Below are 27,700 nucleotides of genomic sequence, written 5' to 3' on the forward strand. Positions count from 1 at the left end.
AGTCGGGCGAGCAGTGCTAAGAGAGGTGGGGGAGGAACGGACATGCTGTGGTTTTTTCTTGCAACGAGACCGTGTAGCTTCCTCCCATGCTCGAGCATCGTGAAGTACTTTCAAAGCCACCTCCGATGCCGACCAAACCTTATTCTCAAAGATAAATAAGTTCTTGTTTTTCCACAAATGCCAATAAACCCAGGGGTATAGCGGAGTAGATGCAAGACCAGTAGGTGGAAGGTTGACCATTTTAGTATTGCTGGTGAGCAGTTCGCTTATCGAGCTAATCGAGTCAACAAGAGGCTTAAACAGAGCTGGAATTTCCTGCCAGACCTGGACCGCAAAGGGACAAGTTAGTAGCAGGTGGAGAGGAGTTTCTAGCATACCACAGCGTTTACAACGAGGGTTCATCTGCATTCCTCTACTTTGCAACATTGAACCCACCGGGAGGGCACCACTCTTTGCGCGCCAAAGGAAATGTTGCAGTTTAGGGGCAGTATTTACGTTCCAAATACATTTCTTCCACGGGAATTCATCAGTTGGAGGGCCCTGCGTCTCCAGACGAGCGTTGGCGTACCCTGATTTTGAGGTGTACGTTCCTGTCTTATCGTAGAGCCACACAAGTTCATCCTTCATTTGAAAGGAGCTTGGAATGATTAGTAAGATCCTCATATTGAGGCAAGTGCTGTCGGATGGCCTCCAAATCCCAAGCGCTAGAAGGCAGGAGGAGATCAGAGACTCGAAGGTCTTGATTAGTAATGGCTGGGGGGCCCATTGGGCACAAAGGACACAGCGGGGAGAGCCAGGGGTCCGTCCAAACACTAATGGATTCACCATTGCTGACCTTCCACCCTAGACCATTGAGAAGAAGATCAATTCCCCAGACAATCCCGCGCCACCCATGAGAGGCAGAGTTAGGACATTGACAGTCTAGAATGGAAGAGGATAAGAGATACTTTCCCCTTAAGGTCTGCGCTAAAAGAGATTCAGGGTCCTTGATCAGGCGCCAATCAATTTTCGCCAATAAATCTTGGTTGAAGCACTCAATGTTTCGAAAACCAAGGCCACCCATATTCTTTGGTAATGTGAGCTTCGACCAGGCTACCCAACACATTTTTTGAACACTTGGTTTCGCGTCCCACCAAAAACGAGTAAGAACCGGCTGAATTTGTTTGCAAAGAGATGCTGGGAGTCAGCATATGACGGGATAGCCGTCAAGACGGACTTCAATAACACTTGCTTTCCCGCTCCCGAGAGGTATCTAGAGGCCCAGCTGATTGCTCGTTGACGGATGCGATCAATGATACTGTTGAAAATGTCGCGCTTCTTCCGTCCAAAGTCTTTTGGGAGGCCTAAGTATTTACCGATGCCTACCTCCTTATCTATACCAAGTGAGAGCTTAACTCGGTCTTTAGCAAGTAGGGGCGTTTTGGAGGAGAAGGTGATGGCCGACTTGGCTGGGCTAATACATTGTCTGGAAGCCTTTTCATATTGTGCAAGTAGAGCCAGGAGATTTGCGCAACTTGCATGATCCGCTCTGGTGAAGAACATGGTGTCGTCGGTGAACAGGAGGTGATTGATCGGTGGGCTATTTCGGGCTACCTTTACTCCCGGGATGAGACCTGCACGCTGAGCTTTCATACACATTCCCGATAATACTTCAGTACATAGAATAAAGAAGTACGGTGAGAGAGGATCCCCTTGGCAGAGTCCTCTCGAAGGTACCACTCTCCCTTGCTGGCCGTCGTAAATTAGGAATGAGTATGAAACCGAGGTGACGCAGGTCATCGTCCAAGAGATCCAATTTTCGCTGAAGCCCATTCTCCGAAGAACCGTCTCTAGGAAATACCACTCAATACGGTCATAGGCCTTACTAATATCCGTTTTCACGGCCATTGAGAAGCGGACCTTCGCCTTTGAGGTACGGAGATAATGAAGAATCTAGTGTGTGATGAGTACGTTGTCGCCAATTGCTCGTTTTGGAACGAATGCCGATTGATGTGGAGAGATAATCTGCGGTAGTAGCGGCTGGAGGCGACTCATGAGGATTTTGGCAATGATTTTATAGTGTGTGGTACACAGAGCAATAGGGCGAAAATCAGAGACTTTCCTAGGGCCGGAGATCTTTGGGATGAGACGGACGTGAGTCTCATTTTTCCTTCGGTGAAGTTGCCCAGTCTCAAAGAAGTCTCGGATATCACGGTAGATATCTTCGCCAATAATATCCCAATACGAGTGGTAGAAACCCGCGGAGAAACCGCCTGGGCACGGGGCTTTGTCCGCATGAATAGCATAAACAGCCCGACAGACTTCCTCTCTGTCCGGGATGGTAGTGAGGAGGTCGTTTGTTTCTTCGGGGATACATGGCGAGATGGCCTCATGGACTGTTTCAATGCAGTCAGTGCCGGAGGAAGTGAAGATGGACTGGAAATAGCTGGAGATGATCCTCACTATCCCTTCTTCATTGTCGCATATTAAGCCTTGATCATCCTCCATGATAGATAATTTGTTGAATTGTCTCCTTGCCCGTGTTATTGCATGAAAGTACCCCGAATTACGGTCTCCACACTGTAGCCACTGAATACGGCTCCTATGCTTCCAGTATTCTTCCTCCTCTAAATAGGCTTTTTCGAGAAGACGAGTGATGGAGGAAATGCGGTCAGGATCAGGCACAGAAGCAGATAAGGCCTCCTCCAGTCGTTCTTGAGCTGATTTGATAATTTCAGAACTTTTAGCATCTGCTCTTTAGTCCATTCAATGATTCTACATCAGATCCTGGTGGCTTTTGATATTACCGATTCGGGAACAGGGCTGGGCCATTGCGCCTGCACGAGTTCACGGATTTCCGGCTTCTTGCGGAGTGTGCGATCAAACTGGAAGTTCCCACGCTTCTGCTTAACAGTGTGATCAAATAATGTGAGGAGGGGACGGTGATCAGAGCCCTCAAAACGGAGGTAGACGCAACGGCCTGATGGGAACAATTCAGACCAAGCACAATTTGCCATGGCTCTATCAAGCCGAGACTGTATAAAGTGGCTATGCCTCATTCCCCGCCAGGACAAGTGGTTACCGGCATGAGGAAGATTCCACAATCCACTGCGACAAAAAGCTGCGAAAGGCTAGAAAAGAGCCCTCCCAACGGAGTGGCCCTCCCAATTTTTCTTCATTGTCGAGCAAGTCGTTAAAGTCTCCGGTCAGGAGCCAAGCCTCGTTACGCGCTTTACCGAGTTCTACTAACTTGCTCCAGAAAGCAGGCCAGTCCTCTCTCTTTGGTGTACCATAAATAAATGAGACATAGAAGGAAGATTTCTTTGAATGAACCAAGGTATCAATAATGTTGCAGGAGGAGTACAAAATATCAACTTTAACATCGTCTTTCCAGGACAACATAAGTCTACCACTTAATCCCACAGGGGGCACAGAAAAATGATTCTTGTAAGGTGAGTGTTGAAACGTTCAGAGCACCGTTTCATCAGAGTTTTTTTGTCTCCATTAAGAACAGAAGGTCCGGAGATAGGCGCCTGCGAATCTCCTTCAGACGCTGGACTGTAAGGGTGCTCCCGATCCCTTGACAGTTCCAGCTCAAGCATGCTAAGGAAGAGGATTTTGAGGAAGCCGAAAATCCATGGCCTTCCTCTTGCTAGCAGGTATGATCTTTAGTGCTGGGGGAGCTCTGCTAGTACCCGCTGTCCCTGATTTTGTAGCAACGGTACTCACACCCAGAGTCCTTCTACTTCTAGGACAGTTTTGCACCTTTGTAATCCTACGTTTCTTCATTGGGACTCCACACGGAGAGCTTGTAGAGCCCTTCGATTTAGTTGGTGATGTCTCGAGTTTTAACCCGATTATCTAACTGCAAGTGCACAGTAAAGTACGCAGTAGTAATACGGGATCGAATCCACAGGGACCGATGATCACACGTAGAGTTGCAGATAAGTTAATAGCTACAGCGAATCAAAATATATTTTTGATGGTTTTTATTTAATTTTCTCTAGTGTCACAAAGCATAAACAAGCATGTGAAAAGATGATTTAAACGATTTGAAAACTATTTTAAAACAAACGTTGGGCATTGGGAATTCTCAGGGATTTCTTTTTAATCAAGATACAATTAATGGAAGACACAGGGATATATTAAGAACCGTCTAGAACTCAAACACGATATTAGAATTAACCTACTTCCGTAGCGCTAATTCTCTATGTTATAGAAATCTCCACACTAACTTCCGCTGAGTTTCAATTTCTAAACAAGCATTAAGAACAGGTTCAATATGTTCACAAAGCGCAATAACATCAACTTCCGAGGGTTAAGGACACTTTGCTCATCTAAAGTATTTTCGGAAGTTCAAACAATCACTTTCGGTGCATCAAACAATCTGAAATCATGAACTAAGTGATCAATTCAGTTCAAGCAGTAAGAAATCCATTAGATGAAGAACCAAAACGTAATCCCTTAGTCTACACACGTTTTATGGATCAAAACATCAAGAAATCCCCTATGAGAACCCCTAAACCCAACTAGATGACTACTCACACATAACTAAGCAAGAACAAAACGATTTTGATGAAGAAAACATGATAAGATTGTATTAAAACAGAGTAAAGGTTCAGAAGATCTTCTCCAAATGGTTTTGAGATGAACTCCTTTACAAATCTTCACAAATCACACCAAAACAAGTACAAAACACTCAAATCTTCTCTCTAGAACTTGTAAATCTCCTCCTTGGTCGCCCCTGGTCTTTTCTGAGTCTCCAAGGTCGAGTTCTTCCCTGAATTATTGAGGGGAGTGGGTAAAAAGGAGTGAAAAGCTCGTTTGTGCGTGTGGAGCCCGTAGCGCCTGAGATCGGTCGATCCACATGGACCGGATCGGTCGATCTAGTGCATGAAAGCATAGGATCGGTCGATCCACATTGACCGGATCGGTCGATCCCACGTCCTGTGCGATCAATACTTCATTCGGTCCATTGTTCGGTCTATCTTGCTTCTGAATAAATCCCGAATGCGTTCTTTTCTTTCAAGCTATCTAGTAACCTGCATATTACACTTAAGAACACCAAAACGCATCAAATAGACCAAAACATTAATTAAAACCGACCATTTAATTGCTCCAAAACGAGTTTAAAACCGTTAAAAACACGGAATATCAACTCCCCCAGACTTGAATCTTTGCTTGTCCTCAAGTAAAGAGGATTAAAATTTGGGAGCTCACTAACCCTCAGTAGACCTTACCTTGTGATTTCGCTAACCACTTAAATCAGAGACTGTCAAGGCATTCATTCCAAATCCCCACCAAGACCGCGCAAACCTTTCCATATTTCAGACCTGCAAGTCTCAGTTTCAAGTAATCAACTCTTTACATTCATTAAAAAGGGCGTGACCTTTCCACCAAAGATATCTCCATCAGGTATAACGGGCTCGGTGTTTGGGAGGCTGTTTTAGTGTTTAATTAGGTGAGGCTCAAGTGTTTGTGGGTATCAGCGATAACAAAAAATTATGCAAAACATTATGCAAAATCGCTGGAGAGACCGAGTATATTGATAACCATGTTTTCGAACTGCTCAAGTCTCAAATGATCAAAACCCAACAAATCTCAAACTCTAACCCCAAATTTAAACAAAGCATCATCTCTAGTACATAAAATAAAAATAAAATGTCTAAATCAAATATACTGAATGAGATATAAACATGAACTCTTTTTTTTTTTTTTTTTTTTTGCAAATGTTTTGTGGTAATCGATCGATCATCTTTTTTTTTTTTTTTTTTTTTTTTTAAATTAATTTTTTTTTTTTTTTTTTTTGAAGAAAACTTATACAAACCGAAATCGAATATATACACTGCGATGCAATCACACACTTACAACACCCAATTTTTCTATTTACACCTCTAGACACACAGGTCCGTGTCTAACCACCTAAATGTTCCGATCCTACCTAAGCAGTCGGATGAACCATGTCTACCCTAATCTCTCCATTGTTTTTGCACATGTATGCACATATGATCAGTGTGTAAGAATGCATGGAGATGAAATAAAAGGGTAAGGTGTAGGTGTGGTACCAAACTATTGATGAGTCTGGCCATTCAGGATTATTAAAGAGTGGTAAAATGTGGTAAAGAAAATCCTGAATGTGTATATGGTGTACCGTTTCCTGATGTTGATTCCTGGTCAAAAGAAATTAAATTCATTAATGGTCAAAAATATTTGAGTCGATTACAATTCACCGAGACTTGATAAAAGATTTAAGGAGAGGTTGCTTGGTCAAGTGGTTCCTCGGTTTGTCTGCGCTAACAGTCCTGAAAAATGGTCAATATGAAATGTAATGCACAACACACAAGGAAATAGTCTAATAATCATCACAGGGTCTGAGAAAAATACGTAGAGAGTTTTTTTTTTTTTTTTTTAAACACAATCAAATCCGATAAACTAAGAAAATAAAAGAAATAAAAGCAATATGGTACATAAGTAGCATCCTCGCCCAGACATACTTCACACCGTCTCGGTGTGAAAATAATTCCAAGAGAGATTACCGATCAGGCGTTGCGGTCAGTACGCCTCTTGGAGCGCCTCTCCAAGGCTCCATCATCATCAGAGTCCTCCGCTGCCTCAGGTCCAGCAGCGGTGTCGTTTAGCGCCTGTGTCACACATGTGTCGTGAGCGCCTTAGATCGACCGATCCATACGGGTTGGATCGACCGATCTCTTACATGGATCGCCCGTTCTGTTTCTTTAGGATCGATCGATCTCAGCCTGATCGTGATACATGCCTAAAAATCATCTAAAAACACAACCAAAAATCAATTCACACAAGAAAACATAATCACAAAAAAGAGAAAGAAAATCAAACCATGTGGGTTGCCTCCCAGTCAGCGCTTGTTTAAAGTCGCGAGCCTGACTATTTTGTTGTCCTTAGGCGAGATCGGGTTCCGTTAAAGGAATGTTGGTTCCTTCTTCGGGTTTTGCATCTGTGAAGTAAGGTTTTAGCCTCTGCCCATTGACGGTGAATTTCCTCCCATTGTCTTCCAAGACAACAGCTCCATAAGGTCTAACCTCTGTGATGGTGAAAGGTCCGGACCAACGAGACTTAAGCTTTCCAGGAAATAGCTTGAGTCTAGAGTTGAACAGAAGGACTTTGTCTCCAGCAGCGAAGTCTCTCGGGATTATCTTTCTGTCATGCCACGCCTTAGTTCTTTCCTTGTAGATTTTGGTGTTCTCATAGGCGTTCAACCGAATCTCGTCCAGCTCGTTCAACTGAACCATCCTCCTTTCTGCAGCGGTTTTAATGTCGAAGTTCATCAACTTCGTTGCCCAAAAACCACTGTACTCCAATTCCACAGGTAGGTGACAAGACTTTCCATAGACCAGATTAAAAGGAGTGGTGCCCAAGGGAGTCTTGTAGGCGGTTCTATACGCCCATAAGGCGTCATCAAGCTTCACAGCCCAGTCTTTCCTTGTTTTGCCTACAGCCTTCTCCAAAATCCCTTTGATTTCTCGGTTCGATATTTCAACCTGCCCACTTGTCTGAGGATGATAAGGTGTAGCTACCTTATGCTTTACTCCATGTTTCTTCAGCAGTTTATCGAACGTCTTGTTGATGAAGTGAGAGCCTCCATCACTAATAACCACTCTCGGGATCCCGAATCTTGGAAAAATGACTGTCTTGAACATTTTCTTGACAACACTAGAGTCATTTGTCTTGCTGGCTACTGCTTCCACCCACTTGGAGACATAATCAACCGCAACCAAGATGTACTCATTTCCATAAGAAGATGGGAAAGGGCCCATAAAATCAATTCCCCATACATCAAAAACTTCAACTTCAAGGATGAAATTTTGGGGCATCTCATTTCTCTTACTGATGTTACCCTTCCGCTGACATGCATCACACTTTGAGACAAACTCATGGGCGTCTCTGAAAAGTGTAGGCCACCAGTAACCAGCCTGCAGGACCTTAGAAACCGTCTTGAATGTTGCAAAATGGCCTGCGTATTCTGAGCTGTGGCAGTGGAAAAGAATCCCTTGCATCTCATTCTCCAGAACGCATCTCCTGAATAAACCATCTGAGCATCTCTTGTAGAGGAAGGGATCATCCCAGTAATAGTGGTTCACATCTCTCATGAACTTCTTCCTCTCATATCCCTTCAGGTTCGGTGGTTCAATTCCAGCACATAGGTAGTTTGCAAAGTCTGCAAACCATGGGAGATCATCCTGAATTTGTCTCATGGCACAGCAATCAGCCTGATCCAAATACTCATCCTCCAGCAAGGTGATCACATAGACATTCTCCTCGGGTAATGTATCATCCAGTGGTGTTTCAGCTTCCACTCTCATTCGGGAAAGATGATCTGCCACTCCATTTTCTGCTCCTCTCTTGTCTCTGATCTCAATATCAAACTCCTGTAGGAGTAAGATCCACCTTAAGAGTCTCGGTTTAGCATCTTTTTTCGTCATCAGGTACTTCAAGGCTGCATGATCTGTGTGCACAATTACTTTCGAGCCCACCAAATAGGACCTGAACTTCTCGAAAGCATAAACTACTGCCAGCAACTCCTTCTCAGTGGTAGCATACTTGATTTGAGCATCATCAAGCGTTCGGCTGGCATAATAGATCACATGGAGTTTCTTGTCTTTTCTCTGCCCCAAAACAGCTCCAATCGCGTAATCACTTGCGTCACACATTATTTCAAATGGCAAGTCCCAATCTGGTGGCTGCACAATGGGAGCACTGACTAGAGACTTCTTGAGAATCTGAAACGCAGCGAGGCAGTCAGCATCAAAAACAAACTTCGCTTCTTTGCACAGCAGACGGGTGAGTGGCCTCGCTATCATAGAGAAGTCTTTGATAAACCTCCTGTAGAAACCGGCATGTCCCAGAAAACTCCGAATATCCCTCACTGTCCTGGGAGGCTGTAGGCTGGTCATAACTTCAATCTTTGCTTTGTCAACCTCGATACCCTGCTCTGATATCCTGTGACCCAAAACAATGCCATCTTTCACCATGAAATGACACTTCTCCCAATTTAACACCAAGTTCTTCTCCTCACATCTTTCCAGCACCTTGCACAGATTAGCAAGGCAGTCGCTAAATGAAGAACCGTAGACTGAGAAATCGTCCATAAAAACCTCCATAATGTCCTCAATAAGATCAGTAAAGATCGACATCATGCATCTCTGGAAAGTGGCAGGAGCATTGCACAATCCGAAAGGCATTCTCCTGTAGGCAAAAGTACCGTATGGGCAGGTGAATGTTGTCTTCTCTTGGTCGTCTGGATGAATGGGTATCTGAAAGAACCCGGAGTAGCCATCGAGAAAACAGTAGTAGGGGTGGTTGGCTAGTCTTTCCAGCATCTGGTCAATGAAAGGAAGTGGGAAGTGGTCCTTCCTTGTGGCTGAGTTTAGCTTCCTGTAGTCAATGCACATCCTATGCCCTGTGACTGTTCTGGTAGGAATCAGCTCAGCTTTCTCATTTGTGATGACAGTGATGCCACCCTTCTTAGGAACCACATGAACCGGGCTCACCCAAGTGCTGTCTGAAATTGGGTAGATCACCCCTGCACTCAACAGCTTTAGAATCTCCTTTTTCACAACTTCCATCAGTTTGGGATTCAGTCTTCGCTGGTGCTCTATGGACGTCTTTGACTCATCCTCCAAGTGAATCTTGTGCATGCAAAGATCTGGAGAAATACCTGTAATATCATCCAAAGAGTACCCCAATGCTTTTCTATACTTTCGCAATTTTGAAAGAAGCAAAGCGGTCTCCACATTATTCAGGTTAGCACAAATAATAACAGGATATGTGGAATTCGGTCCCAAGAATGCATACCTCAGCCCAGCTGGGAGGGCTTTAAGTTCCACCTTTGGAGCATTCTCCTCACTCCAATCTGGTTGGGAGGATGACGGTTTGACGGTTTTATCGGTGCCTGAGTCTTCAAGGCTGACATAGGCGACATGCTTCTCAATCGGTGAGGCTGAATCCAAAATCTCAGAAAATCCAACCACTTCTTGGTTCATGAACCCGAACTCACTCTCCTTTTGGGTCATCAGTGTGCAACTCTTCATCCATTTCCTCCACCAGTTCAGTCAATGTATCAACCCAGAAAGTCTGTCCATCAATAGTCGGATTTTTCAGCACCTTCTCCACATTGTATCTCATCGCCATGTCTCCTAGACGTAAGTCTATATGCCCATTCTGTACATCAATCATGGCTCCAGCAGTAGCTAAAAACGGTCTGCCCAAAATGAGAGGATCTTTAGGTTCCTCTTCCAGCTCCAGAACTACAAAATCGGTAAGCACATATCCCTTTCCAACACCAACAGGGATGTTTTCTAGTACACCGACTGGTCTTCGCACTGATCGGTCAGCAAGGACCAAGGAGATCCTTGTAGGTTTGTAGTTCGTCATGCCTAGCCTCTCAGAGACAGAGAAAGGCATTAGGCTCACTCCTGAACCCAGATCGCAGAGACTCTTCTCAAAAGTAAGTGATCCAATGCGGCATGGTAGAACAAATGCTCCGGGATCTTCACGCTTTTTAGGCATGACATTTTGTAGAACTGCGCTACACTCCTCATTGAGCATCAACACACCCCGCTCTAGGCTCATCTTATCGGTAAGAATCTCCTTCATGTACCTTTTAAGAGAAGGTACCATCTTCACCGCTTCAACAAATGGCAATCTCACATGTAACTCCCCAACAAGGTTCTTTAGCTTCTCGTACTCACGTTCTTTGATCTTCTGCCTTGGTCTGGATGGGTATGGAGCCTTAGGAACATAAGCAGGAGGCGCCACATACACCTCTTCAGGTTCAGAGGAATTTGGCTTCGTCGACACGGGATCGGTCGATCCAGATGGACCGGATCGGTCGATCTCCTTCCCCTTGGATCGGTCGATCTGTTCTTGAGATCGGTCGATCTCTTTCTCTTTCGATTCCTCAATCGTTTTTCCACTCCTAAGTGTTATAGCATTCACAAACTCCTTGGGATTCGTCTCTGACTTCCCTGGTAGAAATCCAGGTGCTGTTCTGCTGCTGGAGGCGGTTTGAGCAACTTGCTTTTCCAAAACTTTCAAATGGGTGTTCAAAGCTTCGAACTTCCCATTAAGCTCTCCATACATGTTATCCACCTTGGTGTTTATCTCTGCAGTGCTATTCTTCTGACCTTCTAGCACCATTTGCAGCATCTTCTTAATTTCGTTATCCTGAGAAGGCTGTGACGAAGAGGCATTTCCTTGATTCTGATAGTTGTTGTACTGCTGCCTTTGCTGAAATCCTGAGTTGCCCGAGTTGTTCCCCTGATATTGATTTCTGTTCTGAAATCCTTGGTTGAACACACTCTGGTTCTGATTCTGGTTCTGCCTGTTTCCTGCCTGAGGGTAGGACTGATGTTGTGGATTCTCCACATTGTTGCTCCGGTAAGACAGATTATTTTGCTGATTTTGATTCCACCCAAGGTTCTGATTGTAGCCTCTGTTGTAGTTTCCTTGACCACCAATGTAGTTCACATCAGCCTGCATATCACTTGAATCATCACCAACAGCTTCTTGTGAGGAACGATAGCCTTGCTCCTCCACAAATTTCACAGATTTCTGATCTCTCTTGAGAAGCATCTCAATCTTGGCATTCAACTCATCTATCTTCTTGGATTCATAACCAACACCCTTCTGGCTGGTATCAAACCTTGACTTGCGGTTTGCTTTGCTGGATGACAGGTTGTTCAACAAGGTGTAAGCTTCTTCAACAGTCTTGGTCATGAAATCACCATTACTTGCTGTGTCCATGGCATCTTGACTCTCTTCATGAACTCCATTATAGAAAATGTTCAGCAAACTCACATCAGTGTAGCCATGGTGAGGGCAGTCCTGTGTGTACTCCTTGAAACGCTCCCAAGCCTCATGAAAGCTTTCTGAATCAAGTTGCTGAAAGCTTCCAATTCTGCTTCTCAGATATGTGGACCTTGACTTGGTGAAGAAATGCTGTAGAAAAGCAGCTCTTGTCTCTTCCCATGTAGTAAGAGATCCTGGAGGGATGGACTTTAACCATCTGATAGCTTTATCAGCTAAGGAAAACGGGAACAACCTGCATTTCAAAGCGCCTTGAGGAACTCCATTATGTCTGCTGGTGTCACAGACTCGCTCAAAATGCTCCAAGTGATACATCGGGTCCTCAGACGGGTTTCCATGAAACGGATTTTTCTCCACCAAATTAATGAGACCAGTCTTGATCTCAAAGTCTCTTCTCTCAATGGGAGGTGGGCGAATCCCAGAACGATCGGCATAGAATGCATCTGGTGTATCATAATGTGCAAGCGTCATCCTAGGCATGCCATAGTCTCCAGCCTGTTGTCTTGCAGCTACACCAGCCTGCTGATTATCACCAGCATTGTTGCCTTCTCGTTCATTTACAGGAATTGGATTTTGCGGGTTGTCCTGAAATTGGTCTTCTTGGTGTTCAGCCATTTCAACCTCTTCAGCGGACTCAAGTCTTTTCTTTTTCACTTGTCTCTCTAGGCGGCCGAGCTCTAACTCCAAAGGTATTAAATTCGATGATCCTTTGCTTCTAGTATGAAATCCGCTCATTCACCTGAAAACACAAACAGAAAGAGAAAGACAGAAACATTAGACAAAATAAAGAAAATGCTATAGTCTTAAACTGATCATTAACTCTAGGGTGACCAAATGGTCCCCGGCAACGGCGCCAAAAACTTGATGTCTCGAGTTTTAACCCGATTATCTAACTGCAAGTGCACAGTAAAGTACGCAGTAGTAATACGGGATCGAATCCACAGGGACCGATGATCACACGTAGAGTTGCAGACAAGTTAATAGCTACAGCGAATCAAAATATATTTTTGATGGTTTTTATTTAATTTTCTCTAGTGTCACAAAGCATAAACAAGCATGTAAAAAGATGATTTAAACGATTTGAAAACTATTTTAAAACAAACGTTGGGCATTGGGAATTCTCAGGGATTTCTTTTTAATCAAGATACAATTAATGGAAGACACAGGGATATATTAAGAACCGTCTAGAACTCAAACACGATATTAGAATTAACCTACTTCCGTAGCGCTAATTCTCTATGTTATAGAAATCTCCACACTAACTTCCGCTGAGTTTCAATTTCTAAACAAGCATTAAGAACAGGTTCAATATGTTCACAAAGCGCAATAACATCAACTTCCGAGGGTTAAGGACACTTTGCTCATCTAAAGTATTTTCGGAAGTTCAAACAATCACTTTCGGTGCATCAAACAATCTGAAATCATGAACTAAGTGATCAATTCAGTTCAAGCAGTAAGAAATCCATTAGATGAAGAACCAAAACGTAATCCCTTAGTCTACACACGTTTTATGGATCAAAACATCAAGAAATCCCCTATGAGAACCCCTAAACCCAACTAGATGACTACTCACACATAACTAAGCAAGAACAAAACGATTTTGATGAAGAAAACATGATAAGATTGTATTAAAACAGAGTAAAGGTTCAGAAGATCTTCTCCAAATGGTTTTGAGATGAACTCCTTTACAAATCTTCACAAATCACACCAAAACAAGTACAAAACACTCAAATCTTCTCTCTAGAACTTGTAAATCTCCTCCTTGGTCGCCCCTGGTCTTTTCTGAGTCTCCAAGGTCGAGTTCTTCCCTGAATTATTGAGGGGAGTGGGTAAAAAGGAGTGAAAAGCTCGTTTGTGCGTGTGGAGCCCGTAGAGCCTGAGATCGGTCGATCCACATAGACCGGATCGGTCGATCTAGTGCATGAAAGCATAAGATCGGTCGATCCACATTGACCGGATCGGTCGATCCCACGTCCTGTGCGATCAATACTTCATTCGGTCCATTGTTCGGTCTATCTTGCTTCTGAATAAATCCCGAATGCGTTCTTTTCTTTCAAGCTATCTAGTAACCTGCATATTACACTTAAGAACACCAAAACACATCAAATAGACCAAAACATTAATTAAAACCGACCATTTAATTGCTCCAAAACGAGTTTAAAACCGTTAAAAACACGGAATATCAGTTGGTTGGCAGGAGCCTTTCTCTCTCCTGTTAGCTTCGCAGCAGCTATGCGCCCTGATCATTTCAAAGGGGGGATGGAGATCATCAGAGTTCGGTTTCTCCAAAATGGGGCCTAAGCGGAGGGAGACATAACGCATGTCCTCGCTTAGAGAACGTATTGGAGAGGAACCAGATGTAGGGAGAGTAAGTCCTGATGTCTCGGATCCGTAGGGAGCATCTTGTGTGGTTTCTTCCAAAAAGAGTTGTTCATCTTCATGGATGTGTCCAAAGCCTGATCTACTATCCTCACGCTGAGGCAAATTTAACTCCTTATTAGCAGGCAGAGAAATGCGAGCTAACGCAGAGCATCGATCATGAGAACCGGTGAGACTTTCCGCTGGAGATAGTCTTTCTAGTGCGGAGAGTCTTCCAGCTGGTGCAAGTCGTTCCAACGCAGAGCGACGTTCTGAAGAGACATTGATACTCCCTGAGGCAGCAGTTGACAAATGTCGCATTGGTTCTCTTGCAGGTCTCGGTGATGGAGTATGCGAGACCTGAGATGGAGGAACCTGTGGGGAGGTTGAAGGAGCCGGGCTAGTCAGTGCTCCTTCATTTGCAAATAGGCGCGAGGAAGAAGAATCCTTTTTTGGTACCCAACGCTCAGATCGTGGCTCCGATATGTAGGAGGATGACTGCGTGGAGAGTTGGTTACGCAAGTGTTCATGATGTGGGAGGTCACGCCTTGAAACTCTATCATCTCTCTCCCTAGGAGCACACGGGTGGTTAAGACGCTTGTAATCATCATGAATTGGACCAAGTCTCGAATTGTGGTACTGTCTGTCAGTCCTCTCCCTTCGAGGCTCAGCTCTTCTTCTGTAAGCCAGTCTCTCTGTCGTTCTGACTTGATTGATGCCCACTAGAATAGGCCGGCGACCGTCGTTAAGAGCAGATGGACAACTGTCCTTATCATGGGAGAGGGAGGAGCAGAGGAAGCAGTGCTTTCCCAGTTTTTTGTACTCAAGTTCCACCACTGGGGTCTCGCCCGACGGTAAGCTGATCTCTAAGCGAGTTTCCAACGGGAGTAAACCGTTGATTGTAACCCTAACACGACCGTTAGGTACATCCTTTGACTCCACATGACCCAAGCCTGAGCCAATAGCCTCAAGTGCCTGTTCATTCCACTAGTGGAGTGGGATGCCAAGAATTCGAATCCAAAAGGAGATAAGTGATGGGAAGCTCTCAGAGACAATAGGCTCTCTGCGTTGGAGCATGAACATCCAACGCTTGAAGTGGTACGGACCCTTAAGGAGGATGCTTTGAAGATCTTTCTCTGATTCAAAACTGAACTGGAAGAGGTAGGGGCCAAGGTCGCGGCCAGTGACAGAGCCTGAGACCTGCCAGTGTTGGAGGAAGAAGTTCACCAGTGCGCGGGTGTTCTGTGCCGTGGGGTTTGAAACTCTTCCGATTAGGGTAAGTTTATTCATCTCAACAAGAGCAGAGATGTCTGTATCGGGAATCTGGATTCTCCGAACAGGAGCAGAAGAACCAGCGATACCTTTGGCCTTTTCCGTAGCTGAAAACCTTCGAGCCATTTCAAGAGCGTATCGAACAGGGTCAGTCTTTGAAGAAATAAACAAAGGAACAGGGGATCCTCAACGTGAGGCAAATAGGGAATCTTCAGTAGTTAACCAAAACTAAACCCTAATGAATATTGAAGTTCAGCGTGGGAGGCAAGAACAGAGCCATACACCGGAGATCACTGAAGTCAACTGAGGGCACAAACTTGCCATAGGAGCTTTCCGGTGAGTAGCAGGCGTCGACGGTGGACCCTCCGACTAAGGTCGGGGCTGAACCCGGCGGTTAAAGAAACGTTCGGTGAAGGGACAAGAGAATAATACCGGTATTGGAAAGATTTTGAAAAAGAAAAGAAAGTTGGTGAACTTTTTGCCCCAAAAAAGGTAACAAGTCAGACTGAAACAGAGATGAGTTCAAAAATACAGCGGGTAAAGACCACTCTTGAAAGAAGTGTCTGGGAGCATATGTTTCAGCCTTCCTCTCTCGTGTGAATTTAAAGTCTAAGCAAAAAAAAAAAACAAATAACTTTAAAACTATTAAAAATCCTAAAAATAATTGTAATTAATTAAGATAAATTCCAAAAATAATAATAAACTAAATAATCAAAATCTCTGCATCATTCTCTTCCGGTTGGAGAAGATTTGACCTAGAATCTTAACCTTGGTCTTCAACTCCGTAACCTTCAAGAGTTGAACTCCGTAACCTTCAAGAGTTGAAATCTTCACATGAAATATTATTCTTGCGACTTTTCCGTATCTCTTGACCTTCTTATTATTCCTCTCCAAACAAATTAGAAGACATGTATTGCCTTTTTTATACCAAAACTCCAAGGAGACATCTGATTAGTGATGTTGAATATATATGTGACATATTCTTTCGTCGATATGACATGGATACTCTTAGTAGTCGTAATCCATCTTCCCGGACAGCCATCACATGTCCATCGCTCATCCTTTCAAATTTGATGAAATTGTTTTTATCGTAGTCACAGATAGAATTTTTAACTTGACATGCAACGGATTCGTCTTCGTCTTCCATAACAACATCATCATAGATATCGAATATTGGATCGTCAACAATATTTATATAAACGGTGTCTTCACTTTTAGGAAAAAAGTTTTCTATTTTCAAAAATAGATGTTCCCCTTCAACAGGATTCCAGAATCGTTTTTCGATTAAGAAATCAAAGACACACAGCTCTAAGATCTCTATAGATCTACCGAAAATAAAAAATCAAGAAAAAAACTCTTAATTTTTATTAATCAAATATAAACTAAATACAAATTTAACCCTAAAAAACTTTTTTATATGAAAAGCAAATAACTTTAAAACTATTAAAAATCTTTAAGATCATAATTTAAGTAATTAAGATAAATTTCAAATATCTCTCTGCATCACTAACCCAAGAATAATCTCCCATAAACCTGCTAGGCCAGGGTGTTCTAGGTTCACTTACACAGGTCCAGGTCGCATCACAGGCACCTTCTTTTTCTTAGCTATCTAAATTCAAGTAACCTTAGTTGGCACCTTGGACGATGAAGACTTCATTACAAATTGATTAAATTAATTTGATCACCGTTCATCAAATGTATTTTATCTATATTATTATGTGTTCATGTTTCCCAGGCTTCAATTTTTTTTATAACAAATGATTACGTATAATAATTAAGTTAGTTATCTTCTCCTTATTTTTAATGAGCCATGTTACAAGCGGGAAGGTTTTAAAATAGTAGATGAGCTTTCTGATCCCAATATAAATCAGGTGATCATATTCTCTTCTCCTCCTTTCACAATAGCTTCACAAAGCGATATTTCTTTGATTTTGAGATTGTTTGGACTGTATCATTACCAAAAAATGGGGATCTTGGGTGAGATTGTGAGGAAACCAGATGAAATATACCCGCTACTGAAGCTGAAAATGGCGGTTAAGAAAGCCAAGAAGCAGGTCCCACCTGAACCACACTGGGGATTTTGCTATTCAACGCTCCACAAGGTTTCTAAAAGCTTTTCTCTCGTTATTCAGCAACTAGGTACCGAGCTTCGCAACGCAGTATGTTTTCTCCCTCCATCTTTGTCTCTTAACCGATATTACTACATGCTTGTGTTGGTGTGTACGTGAAGTATGAAGTATGTATATAAAGTTACTTTTCTAAAAAACATTAACTTTATATACATACTTCATATATGTTTTTTAGAGTCTAATTCATCTCTATACATTTGTCTTTTTTCTTTTTGTAACACAACTGTGTTTTAGTCACACCTGTTTTTTCCCGTAAAATAGACATTTCTATTTCTCTTCTATATTTAGTGGAAAATAGCATTTTTCTATCTTTTACTCTAAATATAGAGGAGAGCTATTTTTAGAGAAATTTATTGGAGTAGATTCAACCTTTATTATTATTATTTCTTTTTTTTCTTGAACACTATTATTATTATTATTATTTTATTATAAAGTTACTTTTCTAAAGGAAAAATAGTCTTATTCTTTTGACTTTTCTCTGTGTAGGTGTGTGTGTTCTACTTGATTCTCCGAGCTCTTGATACCATCGGTTAGCGTCTCTTGACTAGATGAAGCTTTTCCAAAATCTAAAAATCTTGTGTTCTTTCTCGAAAAATAGCATTCATGAAAAAACTATTGTAAAACATGGATGGCATGTAATGGTTTTTTGTATTACAGAGGACGACACAAGCATACAACCTGACGTCAAGCTTCCAATTCTAATAGCTTTCCATCATCACATATCCGAACGTGACTGGCACTTTTCATGCAAGTTACCTAAAGAATTTCTTTGAATCTTTTTATCTTTCACATGCCCTCGTTAAATGGGTAATGAGTTTTTAGCTTACTTGTTTTACTTATTCACCATTAGGTGGTACGAATGAGTACAGGGTTTTAATGGACCAATTTCGCCATGTTTCTGCTGCTTTTCTGGAACTTGAAAAAGGGTTAGTTCTAATATATTTTTCCCTATGCTGTTCTGTTCCGTTTTGCAATTTCAGAGCTAATGTAGTTTTACTCTTTTGATTGATTTACTAATGTTATGTTACTTTCCTTACTTATACAAAGGTACCAAGAGGCTGTCGAGGATATTACTAAAAGAATGGGTGCAGGAATGGCCAAGTTCATTTGCCAGGAGGTTTGTGATGCAACTTTTTTTATCGTGGTGACAAGCTGACTTGGGATAAGTAGGGATAAAATGTTTCAGTTAGCCTTGTTAAATTTACTTAGATGCAACCCCCTCCCCCACCCCCCAAGAATGAAATGCCCTAACGAAAACTACTGCTCCATTCATTTTGTAGAAACTGTTGATGACTATGATGAATACTGCCACTATGCTGCTGGACTTGTGGGTTTAGGCCTATCAAAACTCTTTCTCATTTCGCAGTTAGAAGTAATGACTCCAGACTGGGAGCAGCTATCCAATTCAATGGGTTTATTTCTACAGGTATAACAATCTTTTATGGCATGTACAATATTTCTTCCTCACATCGGTTTATTAATTTCTGGTGCAAATATCTTGTAATGTTGTTCTAATTTATTATGTAGAAAACAAACATTATCAGAGACTATATTGAGGACATTAATGAGATACCAAAGCCACGCATGTTTTGGCCTTGTGAGATTTGGGGAAAATATGTTGACAAGCTCGAGGTGCATACATATTATTATCAAGCTCTCCGATCTAAAAGTAAGGCTATTTTCTAATTATGCTCTCTTCTTTTTCCGAACAATGTTGTAGGACTTAAAATCCGAGGAGAACTCAAGCAAGGCAGTGCAGTGCCTGAATGATATGGTCACCAATGCGTTGGTGCATATTGAAGATTGCATGAAGTACATGGATGCATTGCGTGATCCTGCCATATTTCGTTTATGTGCCATTCCTCAGGTTAGAGAAATAAATATCACATGTGTTCTTAGCTTCTTATCTGCTGTAAAATTTGTCACAATTAAGTTCTTCTCGGCAGCGTACGTCGCCTACAATTTATATAGAGTCTTAATATTAATTTAAATAATTCTCATTTCTATGCTCGATCAGATCATGGCGATTGGAACACTTGCATTATGCTATAACAATGCACAAGTATTTAGAGGCGTCGTGAAAATAAGGCCAGGTAAGATGTTTATCTTGAGTATACCGAAGTAAACCAATATGTTGAACAATCTTTTCTCTGTTTAGGTCTAACTGCTAAAATCGTTAATCACGGAAAGACAATGGCTGATGTCTATGGTGCGTTCTATGATTTTTCTTGCATGCTGAAAGCAAAGGTATGTCAGTAATTCCTTTTTTGTTATGACCTTCATCTATATGTAGTGCATGTTATTAGACAACAAAACTATGCTTTTATCTAAATCTTTTAACTATATAGGTTGACAAGAACTGTCCAAATTCCTCGAGTACACTAACTCGACTTGAAGCCGTCCAGAAAGTGTGCAGAGACAGTGGAGTCCTTCATAAGAGGTACCTTCTTGTCTATTATATTATATATGGTTTGTATAATGAATGTAGCGGAAGCTAGATAGCATAGGATAGAAATCCTTCTTTTATGTTGGAGTTCTGATGAATCATTGTATTTCCGTTTAGAAAATCTTACATTCGTGACGAAGTTAAGTCAAACCGTCTCATGGTAAGTTACATTTTCCCCGTCCATTTCCCATAAAAGGATCTCATTTTGGATTAGCTAATTTATACCTGAAACTGAAATGCAGACTGTGACGCTGGTGCTCATATTGGCCATAATACTCTTTGCGTATCACAAAGACACCCGAGTGACAATATAGCCAATGTAAGCAGCTCGGCCATGGAAATTGGGGTGTGTTGGTAACTAATCCATGAGCAAGCGATGTTTCAAGAAATAAATCATGTTCAAGACTGTGCACTATCTCTCTAATCCTCCTTGTGACTGCCTTCCTTTTTTCATCATATTTGTTTTTAATAAAAGTGTGGTTAATCAGAATTTCCGAAACCAAAATGGTAATAAAGATGTTTTAACTGTGTTTGATATTAAATTTGCACTTAGCACAAAAAGAAGAAAAGAGAAAAAAACAAGAAGTCACACACACTATATCCCAACGTTGAGCAGTTCCTACTATATCGAGTGAAAATGGGGAAGTAATTCTACTGGAGATTTCACAAATCACGGATTAGTCTCCATAACTCAATCATCGTGATCAATCTTTTGATAGTCACCAAATATGGTTAACATTTCAAGATCAATCTCTGATAGCACATATACAAAAAAATTAAAAAAAAAATTGAGATGTCAGACTGTCAGCTAACCCCATATTCTGGTAAATGGGTCCGCCATGTGGGGAAGGTCAACTTCTCTTGAAAGTCATCCCTCTTGCTCATCTCATGTATGATTGTCAATAACCACGGAACTAGTTAGACCATGATTCATGGCGGTTCTTATGGATAAGATTCTTAGCGTAATTTAAGAATCGGTTCTTAACTTTAACAAAGAAAAATGTCAAGAGTGGTTTTTAAATAAGTATTTAAGAACCTATTTTTAACTTTTTCTTTGTTAAAGTTAAGAATCGGTTCTTATAAATTACGTTAAGAATCTCACTCTAATAACCACTCATTAATCATGCTTAGAATATAGTTGCTGGTAGTGATAGCTATGATTGATTAATCTGGCCACGAGTCTTGCAAGGAATAATCAACGTACATTATCTATACTACAAAAATATAATTCTATTATTTGCCTCTCCTATATCTTGGAATAATTTTTTTTTTGCCATTGAACCCCCCTATACATATACAGCTAATTGAATAACCGTAACTATTATTGCTAATATGCATATTATTTAACCTTAACTTTGATTCCAAAAATCGCGGCACCCACCTTCTCTCAAATACTTTTATTATTCGAAAGTTGGAAGATGTCTTCTAGAGTGGAACCAAGGGCATTGACCGGTTGAAATGGAGCTGTTGTGATTGTGGGAGTTTGCGGATGTAGGAGGTTGCATTATTAGCATTAATAAACGATTTGTACAGTTGGTGTAGCGGTTAGAAATTGGTGCATTTGTGGGATATATGCAAATGGTTGATTATGAGATATTACATCGATTTAATAATAAATTACCAATATTAACACATTATGACATTATAAAAACTTCAAAAAATACTATTATGATAAAATATAATAAGTATTAATAAATATAGTAAATATTAATAACTATAAAATATAGTTAATAAAATATTACATATTTATTTATTTTTGTAAATTAAGTGAAAGTTATAATGCCAGTAAGATTTATTTTGAAGATTTATATTAGAACTTTTAAAAAAATATTTTTTCATTTATTTATGTATATATTTTTATATATGTATATAAATTACTGTTTAAAATTATAGTGAATAATTTTGTTTAAATGTTCATTAAATAAATTATGATACTATTAGTGAATTTAAATTAAAATTTAAAATGAATATATCTATTTATTTATAATATTTTAATTTAAAATTTTAGATTTTAAAAAAATTATTATATTTATTTATCCATTCGCAACTGCAAACGCTACAAGAAACTACCTTTTGATTTTAACAGGTTTGAAGTAGTTTGAAACGATTTGTAGCTTTTTGTTGTTGTTGCAAAATGTCAGCAACCGTTACCAACCATAAAAATTGCATTTGTAAGTTGTTGCAGGAAAATCAGTCACACCCGAAATGACCCCATCATCAAACTGATATATGCAATCCTCAATATGATACTACCCAATCCATATACGTAATTGAATAATCCAGTCAATGTAGCACGTTATACTAATTGTATTTAATGAGCTCATGATTTCACTAAAAATCACATTTTATACTGTATAGTGTGTTTTATTTTGATTTTTTTTATGGAATTTCAAAAACTCCACCATTAACATATTGTGAGCTTTACCGCATATCAAGCTCAGCAAATCAAACCGATCATAATCAAATATATATATATATATATATATATATATATATATATATATATTACTAAATTCATAAAATATACATCCATCCGAGGAACGCCTTATTCATATTTTTATCAACTCATTGAGAATAAACTACAACCAGCAAGATCACATTCTTTAAAAAATCTTCCGCACTCTACTTATTTGAATGCAATTGATGACATTTGTTGATAATATTTCTAAAAATACCTCATATTCCAAAACTATTCAGACATATTGACATTCTCTAAAAATAAAGATATTAATAAATCTATTTTTTAGATATTATACATTTTAGATGTATCAATGTATCATGAATAATAGATACACCTAATTACTTATCCAAAACCTTCAACTAGATCGCATTGTATGATGGGGTTTTTGTAAAATTGATTCAAAACTCAAAGTCAACCACAAAATTAATCTATGTTTTTTTGGAAATTTATTTTATCATATTCACCCCACAAGTTCAAATTATTCACGAAAATGTTATTAATTTTTTTTATTTTTTTTTTCAAAAATGATATTTTTATTCTGTCAACCTCGTCATCTTCAAGTATTTACAAGATTGTCATTGTCATCAATACACCAACCACCATGAACAACCAATTTGAAACTCTTAATGCTCCTAAAATTGATTTACACTTCCTCTTTCTCAATTCTTATGAACTAAAAACAACATCTCTTTACTTTTTCTTCATATTCATCCAACAAAATTCAAGATTTTGATTCTAAATTTTTTTATGGTTTATAGAGCCATTGAAGTTTACGATTCTTGGTGGGACACTTTGTTTGAGATTCTGGGTGCTTGGAGAAGACTTATGTGTGCTACACAAGTTATTTCACTGGTTGAAACTATAAAATCAGCTCTCTTGTTTTCCAGATATGTTCACCCAGATGACTTCCGGGTAAGTCTTCTGGCTGTAGATGACTTACATGGAACTCTTCGGGCTGTAGACGACTTACATGGAAGTCTTCTGGTCAATGCAGAGGTTAGTTTTACGATTGACTTTTAAATGTGTTTTTAGAGATGACTTACATGGAAGTCGTCCATCTTTGTTTGTTAAAAAAAATTCGAGACGACTTCCATGTAAGCCATCTAGGGTAAACGGTTTAGTTTTGCATTTGACCGGATTGTGTCAGAAATTTGACTTTCCTGGACGACTTACACATAAGTCGTCCACTAGAAAATTAAAAAATCAATATTTTGTTATATCGAGACGACTTCCATGTAAGTCGTTGATTTACCATGGACTTTACCCACTTTAAGCCACAGTATATAAGCATTTTAAGATAGAATTATTATGTTTTGGAGTCTTTTTAGAGTATTTACAGGTCCAGGTACGTTCTGGAGGAATATGGTGATTTTTGAGCCTTTTGAGTGCAGAGCTGCACATGCGCGTCAGATGTTTAGCTATGATGGAGACTTTCACACCGTCAGACTGAGCCCATCTTTTGACACACGATAGAGATTTGAGTTAGCTTTCCAATGCCACCGGTTTGAGGTCGATCAGCATCATGTATCAGAAGTTATGCACGTTTTACTGAAGAGTGGTCAGTCTGCGTCGCGAGAGGAAGCTGTCGAGGAGATGAATGACTGTCGATCGATGGTGCACCCTTTCCATCGATCGACAGTGATGCCAGAACGTGGGCCAATCATATTTCAAGACTGATTGAAGCCCATAAGCCACACAAAGTTACCAAAATGCCCATGGACGACCATAAACCCTATTTATGTATTTCTAAGTTGACGGCAACAAACTTTCTATTATCCTATTCTATTGTTTTCTCTTAGGTTTGGAGAGAATATCAATTATCCTTCAGAGATTGATTGGAACTCTATTGGTTTTATCATTGATTTCTTATCTATTATATTATTCAGACTATGATTTGTGTTATTGCTTCTATGTCTGAGTAATCATCTTGTTAGGTTTAGGGATTTCATGAGCTTAATGTCAAACTGATAATAAATTAGGATTGCTAGATTATCTATAGATCTCTACACCAGGGTGATTTGTAATACTAGGATCTGGAATAGTTAGAATATCACGATAGTGTGACTAATTGTTTGAACCTAGAATCATAGGATAGTTGAGAGGCACGAAAGTGCAATCAATTAACGGAACCCGAACTCTGTTGGATTAGATACCTAGGCACATACGAGAGTTGGTCTAGGAATCTAGTTGAACTTAATCGATTAGGTCGTTAATGCTTGTCTGAGGAAGCATCGATCGATGCTCAAGCCATAGCATCAATCGACGCTCGCTCCAAGTCAATAAGCGACAGCTGAGACTGGACTTAGACATCTGATTAGCAATTGCAGGCGAAAGGTGGATTGCTTACTTATTAAAATTGAGTCCTAGAATTGAATCCATACACCATTAGCATCCTTGAATTGTAGTTTTGAATCTCTTGATTGATAAATCCCTAGGTCTAGCTATTTCTCGTAATTGCTTACAACCTCAATCAAACAATTGAACAACTACTTTGTACACCTTGCTTTCATTCATTTACTGCTTTATAAATTGTTTGCCTAGCTTAATCTTGATTTCTATAGTCTATTGTGTGCCCTAGCTCTCTGTGGATTTGATCCCTAAGTACTACAGTTGAACCTCTTATTTGAGAGAGTAAAATCACTTCTTAGGATAATTTGAGTGATATCAAATTTGGCGCCGTTGCCGGGGAGCAAAGATTCGCCAATAAACTTGATTAATAGGTTTAGTCTAGGTTTTATTTACTGTCATAGTTAGTTACATAAAAAAATTTCTTATCTTTCAGGTACATGCCTATCAGTACTAGAAGCAGCAAGGAGGAATTACTTTTCTTCTCAGACTAGAACACTCGATCCGCAAAGAGAAACACACATCATCGATCGACACTACCTCTACTACGTCGATCGACACTACCTCTACTACGTCGATCGACACCACCTCTACTACGTCGATCAACACTTGTGACAGAGCAACGATCGACAGTTCAACTCGAACATCGATCGATACCAATCCGCGAGCAGAAATGGTCGCGACACTTGTGCTACAGAGGGACGAGAATGGAGACATGCATGACCCTGGAGGTCATCTGTGTAATGCAGCAGGTCAGAGGATAGATGGACAAGGGACTGCAATCCTTGAGCCATCTGCTGACACCGAGGATACTAAAGTTCCTCTTCAGAGAACGCTAGCAGATTTGATCAGGCCTAGTCAGTTCTATACCAACATGTGTGCAATTCGACCTCTAGAAATCCAGGGATTTCAAATACACCCCACGCACTTCTCTCTTGTTGGTCAGCACCCTTATCGTGGTCTTTCTGATGAAAATCCCTCGTATCATATTGAGACACTCGAAGACTTTGTGTCTGGCATCCAGGAGGATGAAGCAACCAAAGACTACATCATCTGCAAGCTGTTCAAATATTCTCTCTCTGGAAATGCTAAAAAGTGGTTGAGATGCCTACCACCATGATCTCACACTACATGGGATGATGTCAGAACTGCGTTTATGACTGAAGTTTTAGATGATGCAAGGGCTGAAGAGATAAGAGATAAAATTTGGACATTCTCTCAGGGACCTACAGAAGCTTTCAAAAGCTCTTGGGAGAGGTTTAGGAGATACCAAAGGGATTGTTCACATCATGGTTTTACAGAGATTCAGCTGTTGAAGAAGTTCTGCAAGGGTATTGATGTGCGATATCATATGATGTTGGATACTGCAAGCGAAGGAAACTTCGAGACAAGGACCCCAGAGGAAGCTAAGAGACTGATTGAGAAATTGATGTCTAGCAACAGTTCCAAAAATCTGGATATGCACAAGATAAAATCAGCTGCAATGGATAGTGACAAGATTGTTGAGGCTGAGATTGGTTATGTACATGAAGTTTCATTGGTGGAACAAGATACCAGTCTAGAAACACATTATGGATGTCTTCAAGCCAGTTTTTAGTACTTGCATTACATGGTATCTCATTCGACAATCAGCGCCAACGGTGAGCTGGTGTGATAGTGTTTGGTTCTCTAATTCCATGCCGAAATATGAGTTCATGGCGTGGCTAACTATGCTTAATTGGTTAACTACCGGAGACAGAATGCTCCTGTGCAACATCAATATAGATGCAGGTTGTATCTTGTGCAATCAACATCTAGAAACCAGAGAACATCTTTTCTTTGACTGCAGCTACTCGCAAGAGGTATGGAAGGGACTGTGTACTCAACTGCTGCGCTCCCACTTCACCTATCACTGGCAAGAAATTCTGGGGCTCCTTGCGGACCGGTCTCAGCCCATGCTGCAGCTCTTCCTGTTGCGGTATCGCCATTCACTCCATCTGGAGAGAAAGAAACAATCGCAGACATGGTTCTCAGCCGGTCATACCAGAACTTCTCATCAAGATGATAGATAGGCAGATTCGTAATCAATGCCTCATCTTGATCGTAAAGCGGACTCGACGTTACGACGGAGTTCTTCAACTTTGGTTTTCCACCCGTTAAGACTCTGCAATAGAATCATGCTCTGTTTCAAGTAGCTAAATGCTGTAACAAATACTTTTTCTGAATAAATTTTATTTATTATTCAAAAAAAAAAAAAAACAAGATGTAGAAGAGGATGAGAATCAGGACCATATTCAGATGATGGAAAAGATTCTAAAAATTCGGCAGAAGACGAGTGCATATTTAAATCTGAGGTTGGATGTTCTGTACAAAGAGATGAATGAAAATTTTGAAACCTTAGATGCCCATGTCATGATGCTAGATGCCCAAGTTTCTCAGACTGCGGAAGTTGTGAAGAAGCAAGCAGCTCTGGTCAAAGGGAAAGCTGTGGAAAATGAGAGGCATCAGGTTAATGCCATCTCAGATGATGACTTTGGGGAAGTTCTCGAGCTGGAGAAGCTGGAAGAAGATGCTTTCCTAGTCGAAAGCTCCATTTCCATAGGCAGCTCGTACTGGTGTCGATTGACACCAACAACTGAGCATCGACCGATACCAAAAACTGAGCATCGAACGACACCAACAACTGAGCATCGATCGACATCAACAGCTTAGCACCGATCGACATCATCAGCCGAGCATCGATCGACACCACTTTTGGGATCGGACAAAACTGTTTGAATTTAGAGCCATTCAGATTTTTCCGCTTGACACCTGCATCCTCCCACCCTAGCTCGAGTTATAGCAACAGCACTAAAAAATCGACCGACAACAACATGGAAGCGTCGATCG

At 40.7% G+C, this 27,700-nt stretch overlaps 1 non-coding gene and 1 pseudogene across 1 annotated transcript; both read left to right on the forward strand.

Moving 5' to 3' along the window:
* Positions 1–11,818: 11,818 nt before the first annotated feature.
* Positions 11,819–11,925, forward strand: LOC125584770. Its single transcript, XR_007321679.1, has one exon. It is a non-coding gene; the product is annotated as a small nucleolar RNA R71 (small nucleolar RNA).
* A 5,354-nt stretch (positions 11,926–17,279) lies between these two features.
* LOC106384386 lies at positions 17,280–21,071 on the forward strand (annotated as a pseudogene).
* Positions 21,072–27,700: the final 6,629 nt, after the last annotated feature.

This window comes from Brassica napus, chromosome C3, assembly GCF_020379485.1.
Source record: "Brassica napus cultivar Da-Ae chromosome C3, Da-Ae, whole genome shotgun sequence".
Lineage (NCBI taxonomy): Eukaryota > Viridiplantae > Streptophyta > Magnoliopsida > Brassicales > Brassicaceae > Brassica > Brassica napus.